The sequence below is a fragment of the Orcinus orca genome, chromosome 12, assembly GCF_937001465.1.
Source record: "Orcinus orca chromosome 12, mOrcOrc1.1, whole genome shotgun sequence".
Lineage (NCBI taxonomy): Eukaryota > Metazoa > Chordata > Mammalia > Artiodactyla > Delphinidae > Orcinus > Orcinus orca.
In genome coordinates this window covers 11,525,891-11,544,524 of record NC_064570.1, presented here as the reverse complement: position 1 = coordinate 11,544,524, position 18,634 = coordinate 11,525,891, and the positions used below count along the sequence as shown (strand labels likewise).

The 18,634-nt window shown below is 40.9% G+C and overlaps 1 long non-coding RNA gene across 1 annotated transcript; it reads right to left on the bottom strand.

Moving 5' to 3' along the window:
- Positions 1 to 4,802: 4,802 nt before the first annotated feature.
- On the bottom strand, positions 4,803 to 15,886 carry LOC125960644 (uncharacterized). The gene is made up of 3 exons (XR_007470511.1): positions 15,769 to 15,886; positions 15,131 to 15,206; positions 4,803 to 4,866 (listed from the first exon to the last, which is right to left on the bottom strand). It is a non-coding gene; the product is annotated as an uncharacterized LOC125960644 (long non-coding RNA).
- Between the last annotated feature and the right edge of the window lie 2,748 nt (positions 15,887 to 18,634).

Here is an 18,634-nt window from a genome sequence, read left to right as displayed (position 1 = left end):
AAGGGAAAGCTATAAAGGATCGCCTAATGAAAGGGATTTGGCAGTCCAGTATTTTTGTGGCATGAGCCCAACATCGGAAGGAGTAATAAATGTGGTCCTTTGCATTCAAAAGGTGAGGGACCCCCTCACTGGAACTTATTCCAGATCCAGTTGCAGTGAGTGGTTGAGGGGGGTTTAGAACTCAGGGCTTTTGACTCCTACTCAAGTGCTTCTCACTGAAAAAGAGTGTTAATTTGTCCTTTCATTCAACAAACATTTACTGAGGGCTTGTTATTGGTCAGCTTGGTAGAAGACGGGAAGACACAGGGAACACACAGCTGAGCAGGAAGACAGCCATGTCACTCTCTATTGTCACACTGGGTGACATCACAGGTGCTGTGTGCTCTGCTACAGTAGGCAGAGGGGTTAGGGGAACCCCCAAATCTTAAGTTACTGCTTTTATTGACTATTTAATGTCTATGTGTTATACTTACAAAATGTGCCTATTTTATGTTTACTTATGTCTTTTAACTTAGGGTATTAACCTTATCTATGATCAGCCCTTTTACTACTTTTAAACCTCTTACACAACAGTTGTATTTCCCCTAGCTTGATGAGACCTCAGGAAATGTTCTTCTACTGAGATGACAATCTCATCATAAATCCCTATTGAATCTCATTCTTTTGAGGTCCGTCCACTTTTCCAGCTTCTGATCCTTATTAACTTTAAACAAGATCTTAAAGTTGTGGAACATCCCCTACAAATTTTTCTTTTAATAAATAAATAAATAAATAAATTTTTGGCTGTGTTGGGTCTTTGTTGCTGCACGTGGGCGTTCTCTAGTTGCAGCAAGAGGGGGCTACTCTTCGTTGTGGTGCGCGGGCTTCTCATTGCGGTGGCTTCTCTTGTTGCGGAGCACGGGCTCAAGGCACGCAGGCTTCAGTAATTGTGGCACGCGGGCTCCGTAGTTGTGGCTCACGGGCTCTAGAGCACAGCCTCAGTAGTTGTGACGCACAGGATTAGTTGCTCCGTGGCATGTGGGATCTTCCCAGACCAGAGGTCGAATCCATGTCCTCTGCATTGGCAGGTGGATTCTTTTTTTTTTTTTACGGTACGCGGGCCTCTCAGTGTTGCGGCCTCTCCCGTTGTGGAGCACAGGCTCCGGACGCGCAGGCTCAGCGGCCATGGCTCATGGGCCCAGCCGCTCCGCGGCATGTGGGATCTTCCCGGACCGGGGCACAAACCCGTGTCCCCTGCATCGGCAGGCGGACTCTCAACCACTGTGCCACCAGGGAAGCCCTGGCAGGTGGATTCTTAACCACTGCACCACCAGGGAAGTCACTCCCCTACAAATTTAATTAGAATGTTCACTTGTCTCAGTGACTAAATTGAGTGTAAAACAGAACCCCATCCAAGGCCAACACCACGCTCTGACCTAGTCCCTGCTCACCAGCTGGCGTTGTAAGGAGGCTCAACTCACCCAAAGGCTCCCTAGAAAGTTTTTCTAAAGTCAAGGACAGCACACAAAGTTATTGCTAATCAAATGTTTAATATCCATTATATATATTAATTTTTAGTCAAATTTATGACAAGGTAGAGTTGTATTTTTATGTGATCAGTGTAGTTAATAGCAGGTTAGGGTCTGGTCGTAGTCATGGTGCATGCTCTATTTTTGCTCATTTTATAAGACCTGGGGCCTAATTTTACTATTTCAAATGCCTATAAAATTTTATTGTTGTGTCTTTTCCTTTATGACTTATTGTTGGTCATATCTATGATTTATTGAATTTAAGTCCTTGATCAAGAACACAACCCCTAATTACAAACTGGTTTCTATGGGACGATACAATCTGCTTTACAGTGATATGTTTCATGAAGGAGTTTTTCAGGAATTTTTTGTGGTGACAGTTGTGGACTTTTTAACACTTAAAACTGCTTAAAGTTCAAATTCCTATCAAGGGCCTCTGACATTAAAAAAAAAAAGATCATTACATTAAATAAATGAACCTAATTTCATTTTTTTGTAAATTATTTTTGTTTATATATTTTAAGAGCAGAGAGTCTAAAACCCTATTTATTTTGCATAAGAGATATTGAAATGTTTTGATTTAATACAATGACCATTTAAAGGGAAAGGGAGAAGAATGATTTAAAAGCATGAGAAAAGGAGGGAAGTCCAAAGGAAGGAAGAGAGTTTGCAAAAAGGAGAAACATGGAGAAGAAAGGCCTGGAGCAAGGAAAGAAAGATTAAAAACAAAAAGAGGCGGGCTGAGTCAGCAGAATGAAATAAGCTAACTAAACATAAGACCCTGTTGGTCACTGTTCCCATTTTTCTTGTCTACATCCCTTTGAACTAGCGATGACCAAGGACCCCTGTGCACAGACCTTCAGGGACACCAGAGGGTCTGGGTGGGACGACTCCAGCAGTCATTCTTCACAATGACACCCAGTGGCAGCTGGGGTCAGGCTGAGGTGGGAATTAGCGCTCGATCAGTGAGGTTCTCACCCCCTTTTCTCCAGCAAGGAAGCCACCCAGAGGTACATTTGTTATAGGCACCAAACCCCTACCACTGTAACTTCTGGAAGGCCATTGGAATCCAGGGTCAGACAGAGACAGCCTCTACAGAGCCGATCCCCTTCGTGCAGCCTCCTGTAGTCTCATTGCCACCTTCCACAGACCCTGTCTCCCCAAACGCTGGTGGAACTCTTCACAAATCACCCCCACAACTGCCTGAGTGACCTTGCTCATCCCCAAGGCACTGAGCTCAATATCAATCATAAATAGATAAATACATGCCACTGGTCTTAGAGAATTGCTAAGAACTGCATTGGCCTAGCACTCAAAATTTACAAAATTCTTTCCAGCTACACTCTCTCATGAATCTCGATGACAACGTTGTAAGGGACACATTATAATTACTATTCCCATTTTACTGATTAAAAAAAAACAGGCTCAGAAAGATAAAAAAAAATGAAAAAGAAAAAAAAACAAATAAAAAACAGGCAGAGAGGTTAAATAACTTGCTTCATGCCACAGGGCTAGGAAGTAGCATAGAGACAATGTAACCGACTGGTTCTAATTCTAGCAATTTTCCTCTTATACTTTCAGAACTTTCCACTTACATTCAAAATAAATATTTGATGATATGTCAGGGCAGAGATGGTGCAAATAATTCTTAGAAGTGAGAAATACAGGGATCTCGTTCTTCCGAAGGCTAATGCTTCTCTGTTGGAGGCTCCAACAGCTCTGTTCTTTTTTTGTCTCAAACACACACGTGCTCTCTTTTACTTTTACCTCGTGGGTGGAGTTCCACCGTCTTCTGCCCTTAGACTGTTTCATCTGAGTTTGCCCTCTGAGTGTGCAGAGAGAAGAACCATTTTGCTGTGGCTGCTCTGCTCTCCAACCGCCCCGAGCATTCACTTGTTTCTGACTGACTTCAGTTCACGAGTAGCTGAGAACCACGGACGGGAGAATCTTCTTCCTGGATCACCAGAGCTACCAGGAATAATGTTCTACCACTGACAACTCTCCAAGAAAGCCAAAATCATGTCGAATTTATATCCTTGGGTGTTCCTTTCTTTTCTATGACACACATTATTTCTTCCCACGTCTGGTCTTATTGTTGTATTTGTGTCATAAATGAATATCATTAGAAAAGCTGGTTTAGCAAATGTTAGCATCAACTACATTGATAATATCATTTATAGGGGCTTCCCTGGTGGCGCGGTGGTTAAGAATCCGCCTGCCATTGCAGGGGACACGTGTTCGGGCCCTGGTCCGGGAAGATCCCACATGCCGTGGAGCAACTAAGCCCGCAAGCCACAACTACTGAGGCCACGCACCTAGAGCCCGAGCTCCGCAACAAGAGAAGCCACAGCAATGAGAAGCCCGCGCACCCCAACGAAGAGTAGCCCCCTGTCGCCACAGCTAGAGAAAGCCCTCACACAGCAACAAAAACCCACTGTAGCCAAAAATAAATAAATAAATAAATTTTCAAAAATATCATTTATACTCTGTTATTGAAAAAATGTTTTAGATTTGCATGCCATCAAGTTTTACAATTACTAAGACATATACATTACAGCCTACCCCGCAGGAAAATACTCCATTATTATATATATTGATAATTATATATTAGTATATATGTTATATAAATGTGTGTCATACCAAAAAGATATCCAGTTTATATTCAGAGAAGCTTATTATTCTAACATAAAACACATTTACCTCTTTTTTACTATGGTATGTTTGATGCCGAGATTAGAAGGGGAAAGACTAAAAGGAAAATAAAAAATGCTTTTCTTTTTTGATGATGAGTATTTTGGTAGTTTAGTACATTGTTCTATAATTTATTATGTGGGTGGTAGTATATATCCTGCAATGGAAAATCCCAGTACTATCTACCTGCCTCTGAGGATTAACAAAGTTGGGTACTGTTCTAGGGTAAGAGATCATGGGGTTGAATACAGGATCTGTGCAATTGCTCTTGATAAATGGGAGGAAAGAGACCTTAACAAACTCCTGACTTAACTTGCCCAAGGTTTCTGGAGAAGCTTGGCAGTGAGCACAGCACAAAAGATGACTCTTAGAAGCCCGGGAGCTTGGAATGGACAGGGGCAGACTTGGAAAAATGAAAATAAAACACAGTTGGATGAAACACACTGAGTCTACCTACATAGTTCAGGAAATGCCAGGTTGCCCGGTGTCAACGTGCATCCAGAAGAGGACCTTCCGCTAAGTGGCACCATCCAATAAAAGGCGCAAGAAAGCGAGAAAAGTACAACTCAGCCAATCAGGCCAGGTGAACACCCACCAGAAACTCAGTTTCTCATCTCTCTGCTTGTCTTCTCCAGCAGGCACTCTCTTTGAATGGGATTGAACATACCTGAGAAGAGCAAAGATTAAAACCCTTTAATGACAGAAACAAAGGCTCGGTTGGTACTGAGTAACCAGGTTAACTCAGGACTCAGCCCTCAGCACTCCACTCCCCTGCACACTTCCTGTTTGTGCTCATCTGCTCCTTCACTGAAGTACTAATGACTTCAGAGAGAGTGTCTCCTGCCTTGGGTGCAGCTGGCACCAGACATGACTCCATGATAGATCTTTCCCTTGGATGGTTTCCGGTCATCACAAACTCCACGTGACAAGCTCACTCTGCTCTGTCCTGGCTGCACTTCCTTTTCTAGAAACATTTTCCTCTTTCTACTCACAGCGATATCACGCTCCCAGCCACAAACACTCACAGTATCTTTGAATCATCTTGTTCCTTCTCATATCCAGTCAATTTCCAAGTTTTGTCAAGTTTTCCTTAAACAGCTTTTTTGCTTCCTTTTGTGTCCATCTCTACTGTTAATCCCTGCTGGACCTGGATCACACTTCAATCTCTTAACGGTTCCCCCTACAACCTCACCCACTCCATTTTGCCTGACTTACTAATGCCAGAACGTTATTCTTTAAACACTTAAAAAGATCACGTTAAAAGACTTCGAGAGACTTTATTTTGCCAGTGGAATAATGATTGCATAAGACCACACAGTTCATTAGGGACAGAGTTATGACTAGAGCCCAGGATTTTTTAACCTCAGTTCCAATACTTTTTTTTTTTTACTAACGTATATTCACTGTGTCCTAAGAATTCCAGCATAGGAATGCATTATCTGTCCTAGTTTCTCCCCGGCTGCTTTAGTGTGTTTGTACTTTGTTTTAATCTATAAGCTGTCTCAGTTCTTTTTGGAAGTAGGAGGGATCTTAAAACTTAAGTAAATCAAAACAAGTGTTGGTCAAAAGAAAAATCCTGTATAAATAGATAAAACTACATCAAACATGTAGAACCCTTTCTTTTTCAGAGACAAATTATACTGAAAGAATTTGGTTTCACATGCTATCAGCCACCCAGTCCAGATGATTTCTGATCCGGGATTCTCTCTTCAATGACACCTGCTTCCAGGGAGAGTATCTGTTCTGACTGCACAGGCCGAGCTAGCTCTTGGTACTGAGCTCTGGCTCTTGTCCTATTGGGTTTCAAGAATACCTGGATAGCTCAATATCACAATATTGTAGAAGAATGGAATTCCATCCATCCAGGGGAGGTTGGCTGAAATCCCATTTTAACAGAATCGAAAGTTGGGTTGGAAGCTTCTAACAAAGCTATTTATAAAGCCTTCACCTGGCCTTAAGAGGTCTCCTGCAAGAGGCCTGTAGCAGAGGGATTGGCAAACAAAAGCAGAGAACAGCAGGGATGGTAGCTCCATAGCTGTAACCTCGCAGATACTGGGGGAAGATGCTCTCCCTAAATCCTAAAGCGGGGCTACGCTGGGCTCAGTCTTCTGAGGGCCAAAGACCTTCTATAGCCTGTTTTGGGCATAACAGTTGTCTCAACTATTAGTGGAATTGTTTCTTATGCCACCCAGTTATAACAAATGAGAAACTGATTCAACATGCAAAGCCCTTATTTGGCAATTTTCATCTTCAATGCACTTTCCAAATGTTAACTAATTAATCTGCTTGACAGTGTTCTATTTAACAGTGGTACCTACCTGTTTTATGTTCATAAATTCTTTGATATTTCATTTCTAGGTCTTTTTTCCTGTCTTCTTCGAAGGCCAAAATAATGAGGTTCTTTGCTGATGTGGTGCCTGTTCTCTTCCACAATCTAGATGCCCTCCTGGTGGTAGACGATCAAGTGAGAAAATGAGATCAGGATATGGGAAAAGAGAGAAGGAGGGAAAGAGCCTCACCCTTGTGAATGTCAGAAATGCCACCCAGCGGAAGACCCTGCATTCAGACAGCGCTACCTCTGATGGCGCCAACAAGATCCCACCAGCTCCTGAGTGATCAGCAAGTATTTAGTGAGCGCTTACTACGTGCCAGGCCCCTGTTCTAAGCACTAGGCATAGAGCAGCAAAGAAAAGAGACCTCACTCTTTGCCCTCATGGAGCCCCAATATCAGAAACTCAGAGATCTACCTAAAACATCTCCCTCGAACAGTCTCGTAAGTTTACGTCTTCTTCTTCTACAGCCTTTCTCAGGGAAATGAGCTCCTCACATTTATTTTTCATGGGATAAACACAACTTGATTTATTCTAAAACTTTCTCTTGCAAGCCTCAAGGTCTGCTCCCAGGAATTAGTGACTGAATCCATACCCTTACCATCTAGACCACTAGTTCTTGAGATTTTGGGGTTTTGACCACTGTTAAGAATCTGATGATAACTAGGCATCTAATCAACAGAAGAAATATATACGTATCATAAATATATACAATTTTTATTTATATATATTTATATACAGATATATGTAAATACATATGTATAGAAAAATGTGCATGCCATTCTAAAGGCCATGCACCCCAGGTTAAGATGCATCGCCTAATCTAGAAATATCACTATTTTAAAGACTTCATTTCACTTAGATTTCAGCTATCACAATTAGACTTTGGAGACTGGAGAATACCAGTTAAAATCACCGACTCTCATAGGCAAGTGTCTTCACTTCTTTGACCTTTTTGAGCGTTTTAAAAAATTGAGGTATAGTTGATTTATAGTACTATACTAGTTTCAGGTGTACAACATAGTGATTCAAAAATTTTATAGATTATACTTCATTTATAGTTATTATAAAATAGTGGCTATATTCCTGTGCTGTACATCATTTTAGCTTATTTATTTTATTCTTCATAAAATATACCTCTTAATTCCCTACCCCTATCTTGCTTTGATCATTTCTTTGAATTATTTTGGCCCTTCTTAAGGCGGGACTGAAAATGCACAGAGCACTCTAGCTGTGGATATACAGTTCTTTTTGAGAGTATAATACTGGTTTCTGCATAATTTTTAATCTTTTAGTTGAATCAGTACATTGTCTTTAAGGTACAGTCTGTAATGATGGCATGCTCCATGTTCTAGACGGTGACTAAAACCTTGGAATCCATCACTTTTCTAGGATAATTGGTCTTACACTTCCCTAAATGTATTCTCTTATACTTGCCTATAAGGAATTTCATCTGCCAGTTTTCTGCTCCCATATGCAGTCTTGTGAAAATTTCACAGCTTCCTCTGCATAAGTGGCATAATATTTCATTATTAAAAAGAACTTAGTGTCATGTGCAGACCTGAGGATTTTATTGTAAACAGTCTCTTGTTAAGATCTTAGCATCCATTTGTGAGTTGGCACAAGTTAAAAAATATTTTTCCTTTCCCTTCTCTCCTTTTTGGGAGCCAGTGTCAGTTCTCTTCTAAGATAAAACAGTTAATTAAATTCTGTGTTTGGTCCCAAATAATATATGGCAAAATATCAACAGTGGATATCTCTGGTTAGCTAGATTATGGATGATTTTAATTGAACTCATTTTGCTTCTCTGTGTTTTCCACATTTTCTACAAAGAATAAATATTGCTTTTGTAATTAAAACTATCAAATATGCATAATTTTTCATGGACTCGTATCCCACCCAGGCCTACTGAGTATTTAAATGGAGGACATTTATTGCATGCTTCCGTCAGAATATTAGGGAGGTGTAATATCCCTTTCAGAAGCTATCTTGCCTTACTCTGCAGACTATCTTATTCTTAAATGTACAGGGAATCATACCCTTTGGTCCTTACTCATGAATGCTCGTCACATTAGCAGCTCCATTAAATTGATCTGTCTACACAAGTTTCGGTGGATCCCAAATTTCACCCTTGAAATGTCTTCTAAACTCTTGGGTAGAGCCCATTTATTTCCAGTGATTACTCAGGTTTGGGAAAGAAAATTGTGACAAAATGCATTATTGATTCAGCCAAGACATCTAGTTTATTTATTGCTATTTGATTTTGTATCTGTCACTGATCTGCTTCAAAAGTTAATTTAGGGGCTTCCCTGGTGGCGCAGTGGTTGGGAGTCCGCCTGCCCATGCAGGGGACGTGGGTTCGTGCTCCGGTCCGGGAAGATCCCACATGCTGCGGAGCGGCTGGGCCCGTGAGCCATGGCCGCTGGGCCTGCACGTCCGGAGCCTGTGCTCCGCAACGGAGAGGCCACAACAGTGAGAGGCCTGCGTACCGCAAAAACAAACAAACAGAAAGTTAATTTAGGAGTGAGACTGTCACTAATGCTTTCCTTTATAAGATGATTCATTCTGCTATCTCCTTTTCAGACCTGCATGGACTTCTTATTTTGTGATCATCACTCAGTTGATCTCATTGATTCTCTTGCTATCTTTCTGGCTCCCCTGTTTCTAACAAGTATTTTAATACTGGGGTTGGTTCCTCAGACATGTGTCCTGATTCTTTTTTTAGCTTAAAATTTTTTTTATTTGCATCTTTTCTGCTATGTATGACATCACTGATATTTTTCTACTCAGGCACATTTATTTTTAACATGATGCCTTTAAAACAAGGCATTTCCTTTTTATTTATTTATTTATTTATTTTTGCGGTACGCGGGCCTCTCACTGTTGCGGCCTCTCCCGTTGCGGAGCACAGGCTCCGGACGCGCAGGCTCAGCGGCCATGGCTCACGGGCCCAGCCGCTCCGCGGCATGTGGGATCTTCCTGGACCGGGGCACGAACCTGCGTCCCCTGCATCGTCAGGCGGACTCTCAACCACTGCGCCACCAGGGAAGCCCTACATTTCCTTTTTAAACTTCACTTAGATTGCAGGTTATACGGAAATAAGCTGTAGGCTGGATTTGGCCTACAGGCTGTTATCTGCCAAGCTCTGATCTAGATATTTAAGTATGGCACTTTCTATCCCCAGTGATTCTATCATATTTCCTTTGCTCATAAAGTTCTGCAACTTGTTTTTGTTTAAGAGGCCCTAAAATACAAAGCCATATCCCCTCCCGTGTGCTTACACCATATTCTTCCTATACGGAGTTTTTGTTTGGCAGCAAGAGGTTATCTGGTTCCTTACTTGCTAATTATATCACAGCCCTCATTTGTTACCATGTATTTCCATCTGGCCATTTGGTCTGATAAGTCTTTAATGTTTATGTGAAGCAGTTATGCACACTACATTGGTCTTTCACCACTTCTCCCATCTATTAGTTCTTAAGTTGCAGCATCCTTATTTTATTATCCTTATTTTGCTCAGATATGTTCTGCACTTCCTCCTTGATTGCTTTATTTGAATCTTGGATAATTCAGATATTATGTTTCCAGCCATTTTTCTCCCCATTTCTTAATCTTAAACTTTCTGAAGTTTGAAAAGTAACCCTAACAGTCTGGTGCTTTTATCTCAGATGATAGCCTACTTTTTTTTTTTCTTTTCTGTATGGACTCTAATTTTCCAAAAGATATCCTGGTTCTTGGTGAAATCTATAAATCTCTTCCTTTTACCATTATCTTCTCTATATATTCAGACACTGGGAATCTGCTCTCTTAAAAATTTATCATAGAATCTACCTTACTTCAGGAGGTTGGACTGAAGCTGTTTGCCTTGTAACTTAAATTTGACCCAGGCATGATTCAAATTAAGTCCCTATAATTGTTCATTGTTTATTGTCCCCAGGGATTGCAGCTTGTTTTACGAAGGGCACCATAGGTGTTATGATGGGCATTTCAGTACATGGATCATGGCCAACACAGTCTATTTTTGAGCCAGTTGTCCAATCAACTAATGAAACTAGCTCCTATCCAAAACTAGCATCCTTCATCTTGGAGAAGTTTGGTCAGGCAAGAGGACTCTGGAAATGTCTTAGGAGTTGGATTCTAACTAAAGACCACTATTCTCACTATTTCTTTCCTCACTATTTAGGTATTTTTATTTGGTGTGAGGAAAATAGCTTGAAATAAGATTCAAGAGATGGGAATTTTTATTCTAGTTACATGAACTCAACTGAGTTAAACTAGTCTGGACCAAAGTTTCCTCAACTGAAAAATGAAGAATTTGTTGTAGTTGGCTTCCAATTCTGTCTCCAACATTCTGAGGTTCTGTAACAAACTGTGTATTAAGAATAATGATGTGCCCAAGTGGTATATAAGAATTGACATCTAGAGATGCGATTTTCAGGACCATGACACTTTCATATGAAGTAAAGTCAAGATTTAACTGCTTAATTCTTTAATGGAAGATTTTTTTCAGTGATTATGAAAATGACTATGTCTGTCAGGACTTCAACTCTGAACTCTGAAACTTGAAAATTACTGCCTTGACTAAGAATATGAAGAATCTGAGGCACAGAAAGGCAGACTCTTCCCAAAATGAGAAACAATTAATTCTTCTGGGACCCAGAATTAATTACAAAGTTTTATATACAGTAATATCAGTTTGAAAAATACATTATTATTAGTTCCTGAACACTGTTTCTAATTATGGCTTCATGATATTCAGTGTGTGCTATTTCAGGGCCAAAGGTCAAATTGGTTTTGACTTCTTATTCCCAGCATCACTTTTCATAAGAGAAACAACTATCCAAGACAAAAGATCCCTCTTTCCTCTCGGTCCTAAGACCTGAGTTTTTGTTTCTTAATATAAAGCAAGGTGTTTAAATAGAAGAAATAACACTTGCATTAAGTGAGATTCCATTCAGCTTTTGGATTTGGTATCTTCTGTTGGTAGAAATGAGATGATTAAGGAATATGATTTAGTTTAATTTAATATTAAACAATAAAAGGAGAGAATATAGAATATTTTCTTAATATGTCTTATACACGGGACACATTTTGCTGGTAAAGGGCACCCTCTGACACACGTGATGCCTTGCTGTGCTCCAGCGGAGCTACTGAAAAGGCACAGTGGATCTTCCTTCAGTTGAGACTTCTTTGCCTGTGATGTTGCCTGTTGACATCTTTTGTTCATGGCTTTGTCTCCAGACTCCTGACTGCTTATTTTTACTCTCTGAGTCTGGCTTTGGTCGCCCCTCTTTTTGGTGTCTGCTGCGCATGACCCAGGCCGATACCACGTTGAGGAGGCTTCCAGAGATTGGTACAGACAAATTGGAGAGTGTTTTGATCTTACAAATTTAACTTTGAACAAAGAAAACAGGCTATGGCACAGAGGCCTTATTTGACATGGTGATTGTTAATGCAAAAGTCAAGGGAAAGAGGTGGTCTTCTGAATGTAAAATTGCCTGGCTTATGTGTTGGTACAATTGCTGGGTGGGTTACTGGGCAAATACCCATGGCCAAGTGTACATAAGTGATGGGCAGAACACAGGAAGGAAGCCACGTAAAAATAATTGTCTTTAGTCACAAAAAGACAAATACTGTATGATTCCACCTATAGGAGGTGCCGAGAATGGTCAAATTCATAAAGACAGAAAGTAGAATGGTGGTTGCCAGGGGTTGGGGGGATGGGAGGGAATGAGAAGTCATTTACTTGGTACAGAGTTTCAGTTTTGCAGGATGAAAGAGTTCTGGAGACGGATGGTGGTGATGGTTGCACAATAATGTGAATGTACTTAATAACCCTGATCTACCCTTAAAAAATAGCTAAGTTGATACATCTTATGTATATTTTACCACATTTAAAATTGTATTAAAAATCATTGTCTTTAGTTTATTTGGCTTACGTATAGGTGTAGGTCTTAACTGCGGCTCCTTAGTTGTGGCATGCAAGCTCCTTAGTTGTGGCATGTGGGATCCAGTTCTCTGACCAGGGATTGAACCCCGGCCCCCTGCATTGGGAGCACGGGGTCTTAACCACTGTGCTACCAGGGAAGTCCTCCTCATCTATATTTAATAGTTATTCATACTTTTCTGCACTGGTGTCTTTTTTTATTTTGGTGGAAGTACTTTAAGTTACAGATATCACGACGTTACACTCTTAAGTATTTCAGTATGCACCTCCAAAATGTAAGGACATTTTCTACATAACCATAACATTATTATCATCCTTGACAATTCTCCAATATCTAAAACTCAGTGTATATTCAAATTTCCCCAATTCTTCTCCACATATGTCTTTATAGCTCTTTTGTTTGAACCAGAATTAAATTGTCACATCTATTATGTCTCTTTAAATATCTCTTGATCTAGAAAATCCTCCCTTTCATTTTTTTTTACAGTACAACATTGCTCTCTCTCTTTTTTTTTAAATCATGACTTAGGCTTGAAGAGAGCAGGTCTTTTATCTTTAAAATGTCCCTCCTTCTGTATTTGTCTGATTGTTTTCTGTGGTGTCATCTAACCCATTCCTCTGTCCCCTGTATTGAAAAGCCCAATTAGATTTAGGTTGAACATTCCGGCAAGAATGCTTCACAGGCGTTGCTGTGTATTTCATTTTACGTTACATTGGGAGGTACCTAATTTCTGGCTGTCGCACCATTAGTGACACTAAAATTTATCACCAGGTTAAAGTGGTAACCGTCTGATCTTCCTATGGTGGCATTTATCATCTGAGTCTCACAACTGTGGTTATTTTACACACGTGACTGGCATCTGACCCCAGATTCTATGTGCTTAACCCCTCTCCTGTCTCCTGTCAACGGTGTCTTTAACTCAGGTCCGAGGCATGGCCGACCTTTTGTGAGTAATACATGTCACCACAGTGAGCTGATGCAAGAAGAGAGGAAAATGGCAGGGAACTCTTCTGAGTATTCCAGACCCATCTGATAGAAATTTATGAGAGCAAAATCAGAAAAAAAGTTTGTGTAAACTGGTATCATAAGGTTAAAATTTTTGTTTACTTTCTTACTCGTAAGTTATTTTGGCCTGAAAAAACATGGGTAGACAAAACCAAGTGTGTTAGTAATTAGTTTCCTTCCCCCTCATGGTACAGATGTGGGAGTGAGTGGGTTAGTAGCTGCTGCCAGAGAAAGGGTGCTGGGGCTGTGTGAGCGTAAGGCGTGCTCAGGGAAATCATTTGCACAAGCATTCCGTTCTCTTAATCACATCCTACCTTGGGCCATTTGTTCTCAGCTTGTACATGCTAAGTGTTGTTTCCCTATTTGATGGTAAGCCCTTTGAGGTCAGGCTTATTAGACCTTCTGTTTTTCAGCAACAATGCTTATGTGGAAAGAAGATGGCCTTTGGAGTCAGACCTAATTAGTCTTAAATATGGGTAATTGTATCCATGTGTTGTGTGACCAGGTGCAGATGGTTCAATCTTTGAGTTGAAGTTTCATCATCAGTAAGATGAGGTAATGATACACGTCACAGAGTTTGCTATAAAGATTCATTCATTCAACAGGTATTTACTGAGCATGTTCTATCTGCCAAGACCAGCTCTAGGTAGAGGGGATACAGTGTTGATTATAAGACAAGGTCCCTGCTCTTGCTGAAATTCCATGAATCAGATGTGATAACAGGTGAAACCTTTAGCATCATTCCATGGTTCTAGCACAGAGTGAAGCTCGGAGCTGATTGTTTTCTTTGCCCTCCTCTTAGCCTTACTTCGCCTCCAGCACTAGCAGTAGTCCACACCATGCGGGGTGTGGGTGGGGGTGGGGGTGGGCACAGCCGGTGGCGGGGGCATCAATTACAACTTGAATTGACAAGGAAAACATCTAGAGACTCCTTTATGCTGCTGAGAGTGGGATGTGAAGACAAAGTCTTCCACTCTCAGTTCTGTGGTCTGGAGTGTACCTCTGACATGGAGAAAGTCTTAGAAATAAGGAAACAGAGACTTCCTAATTGAGTGTGTTAGGATAAAAAGGTAAAAACATATCATCTATGTAAAGAAAATGTTAATATATAGGTGTATATGTATAGATATATACACATACTCACAGACATTCTGGAGAGAGTGGCTAAATTCCTAGAATATTCCCCTTAGAATTTGGATCATTTCAGCAATTCATTTGAAATCCACCCCCCACCCCCAATTCTAATTATCTCTCTATCTGTATTTGTTTTGCCTGCTCAACTGGACTGTAAGCTCCTTGCAGACAGCACTGCTGCCTTGCACATTATTTTGCCCAACTCATCAGCTGTGGGTATAATTCGTGCTCAAGGAGCACTTACGCCCAAGTCACAATACAGGATCAACTATTCTGAGGATGCCAGGGTCTGGTCAGCATTGCACTGTTTCCAGTGGACATGTGACTTTCATGCAAACCTGCATAGTTCTTTGAGACTCTGCATTTTGGCCACTGTTACTATTCCACACCTCCAAGCATTTTCTGCTACAGAAGCTGACTGAGCAAACCCATGGAGATATTTTTCATTTCCTCTGATGGAGCATAGTGCTTTCGTATATAAACACAATAACACAGTCATCACATATGCACTTACATTATTGTAGCGGCTGTGTACTCAGCAACACTCCCGTCCAGGCAAGGAGCCCAGTTGTTCTATTTTCCATTCTGATCTAAATTATGTTCATAATAAAAGAGTTTTCAATCAAGGTAAATACAATTTCCTCCCAGCATAACATCTACATTCCTGCTCTCTCTGTCTCTCTTTCCCCCCCCCCCTTTTTTCCATTTATTCTGGGTCACTCATCCTGCTATGCAGGAGATTCTCCTCTGGTAGGGATAAAACCTGGCTCCTCAATGAACTATAACAACGGCTCTAAATGCATCTCCTATAACATACCTCCGTGATTTGCAAAAGTGGGAATAAATCAAAGCCGGGAAGAGATGCCACGTTAGGCCAGAAGCTAAATGTTACATCATGTAGCGCGAGGCTGGGGGAAGAGAGAACCTGCTTTGTCCTGGCAGCACAGTATCTTTGTGCTTGTTACCTCTGCCACAGCCCCATTAAACAATCTTTCCGAATCTGTGGGACATTGTCACCTCTTTCTTCCCTGCCACAGCAGCTGGTATTGGAGGCTGCAGACATTGCTCATTCCTTTCAAGGTTCTTAACACACGCGTGAAAAGGAAAATGAAGCTTAATTTGTTAAAAAAGAAAAAAAAAGTGTCAGCTTACCCTCAGGCTCAGTGCAGGCACCAGGGGGAAAAAAAGCAAAGATAAATGCTTCGAGGTGAACTGGCACCAACTCTAATTCTCCACTCACTCTGCTGCTCTCCTGTATGTATCACATTAATCATGCTGGATGGAGAGACATTTCCAAAACGTAAGCAATTTTCAAACCAAGATGCACCATTTCAAACAATACAATAACACGACTTTATTTTGTAACGCTTTCTTTGTACCAGCAGTGAATCTGAACAATGTGCTGCAGATGTTAGTACAAATAATTAATACCTGGGTGGGGACAGGAGGGAGAGGTGGGAGGAAATTGACAAGCGTACGAAGAAGAGGAACAGGCAGCTGCCCTCCCCTTTCTCTTCCTGTGACTTTCCCCAGGTCACAGGAGCTAGGCTGGGTCTTGCCATTCACCGCAAGGCCCTGGTTCCAGGACCAATTCAAACAACAGATGGGCAGAATTTAAACAGCTCCATCGCTTCATCCCATGGAACTGAATATTCCAGCTTCCCAGACCCCAGAGCCCTGTGATGTTCCTGGGCTCCTGTGTACTCCACTGCTGAGAACTGAGCTCTGTTTCGGTTCTCGCTACCCTGCCATCCTCAGTCAAGTCCAGGCACCTCTGCCTCTGATACCCAGTCCTGCAGCCAGTACTCTGATTCCTGGGTGTGAAGCTTCCTGTTGATGACACTTGCCATCCTCAATCCAATGTGCTACCCATCTGGGATTTCTACTACCCTGGTCTACTTTCCTTCCTGGGACATGCCCGTCTCTTGGAAGTCTTAATGTCCACCATTGCCCAACCCACAGCCCTTCTTTGGGCACTACACTTTGTCTTCCTGCCCAGCTGCTCTTGCACATAGGTTGGGTCTGTCTCCTGGCCCCCAAACTGCTGTAGCGGGGGGGGGGGGTTTGTGCCAGATCCCTTCTCATATTTTCTTTCCATATTGTGTTTTTACCATATTCTGACACTTACTCCAGGGTTTGAAGAAAGTAAATGAATAGAAGCAGAGTGGAGGGTCCTAGAACTCAATACTGTGTGATGGTGGCCAAGACAGGGAGTGTTAGAAAAGGACATCTTTGTGGACTGGAGGATCTTGGTGTGTTGTCCTAAAAATCCAAATCCTACAGTGACTGGGCAAGTGATCATGTGGGTTGGGAGATGGCAGTGGTGGGAGAGGCTAAGACAGCCTGGGTCTCTTTCACCACAGACTTCTGGAAAATTTCTAGACATCTGTTGTTGAGAGACAAGCCAGGCTTCCTTGACACAGACACAATGATGAATTGAACATGCCTTCCTGGGTTCCAGAAAACCAAGTGTTTTCAAACCCTTATCTTTAATATATGGGATAAGTGCATAAACCCTCAAGAAGGATGAACTTGGGAACCTCCATCCACTCAGGACAATCCACATGTCCCTTGATAACTTGAGGAGTCATCCCTTGCCTAGCAGAGCAAAGAATCTACCAAGAATGTCTTAATATTATGAAATATATCAGGTGCATACAAAATTACAGCTTAAGTAATACCTATTAAAAAATCCAACTTAAGAAGGAAATATTACAGAAACTATTGAGGTCCTTCATCTTTTTCCTCTTATTAGAAACAAACAGCGTTCTGAATTTGGGGTGCATAATTTAATTTCTGTACACTTACGTGCATGTGATTATGTGTGTGTATGAGTAAATAATATTGTTTCGCATGTTTTATAATCTTATTTGAGTAGTTCCACACACTATTCTTCTACACCTTTTCTTTTCTCAATACGATCTTGAGGCTTATTCATGTCCTTCTAATTCTGGCATCGGCAAACTACGGCCCATGGGCCAAATCTAGCTGGTGGTTTGTTTTTATACACCCCTTGAGCTCAGAATGGTTTTTACATCTGTAAAGGATTGAATAATAAATCAAAACAGTAGACATGACAGAGGTGGACAAAGCCTAAAATATTTATTTTCTTGCCCTTTGTGGGAAAATGTTTGACGATTCTTGTTCTTTAATTTCATCTGGGTTATTCTTATTCCTGTATTCTTCTAAATATTTTTTTTTCAATAAGCTTATCAAGATTCATAAAAAACCTTTTCAGAATTCTGATTGAAGTTACTTAGAATCTGTGGATTGTTTTGAGGAGAATTGACACATTGATAACATTGCACCTTTCTATCTGTATCCGTTATCCATTGCTGCTATAACAAATTACCCCAAATTTAGCACCTTGCAAAAACATAATGCAAATTTATTATCTTACATATATATATTTAAATTAATTAGTTAAAAAAATTGAAGTATAGTTGATTTACAATATTATATTAGTTTCAGGTGTACAACATAGTGATTCAATTTGTTTGTTTGTTTGTTTGTTTTTGGCTGTGCTGCAAGGCATGTGGGATTTTAATTCCCCAACTAGGTTATCGAACCCACGCCCCCAGTGGTGGAAGCACAGAGTCTTAACCACTGGACCGGTGGGGAAGTCCTAGTGATTCAATATTTTTATAGATTATACTCCATTTAAAGTTATTACAAAATAATGGATATATTTCCCTGTTCTATACAATATATCCTTGTTGCTTATCTATTTTATATCAATACATAGCAGTTTGTATCTCTTAATTCCATAACCCTATCTTGCTATCTTAAATTTTTTTAGGTCAAACTCCAACATGAATCTCACTGGATTAAAATCAGGATGTTGGTAGGGCTGTGCTTCCTTCTGAAGGGTCATGGGGAGAATCTGCATCCTTGCCTCTCTCAGCTTCCAGCGGCTGCCTACATCCTTTGGCTTGCAGCCCCTTTCACCTTTAAAGTCATCCATCACATCATTCCAACTTCTGTTTCTTGACTCTGACTTTTCTGCCTCCCTCTTCCA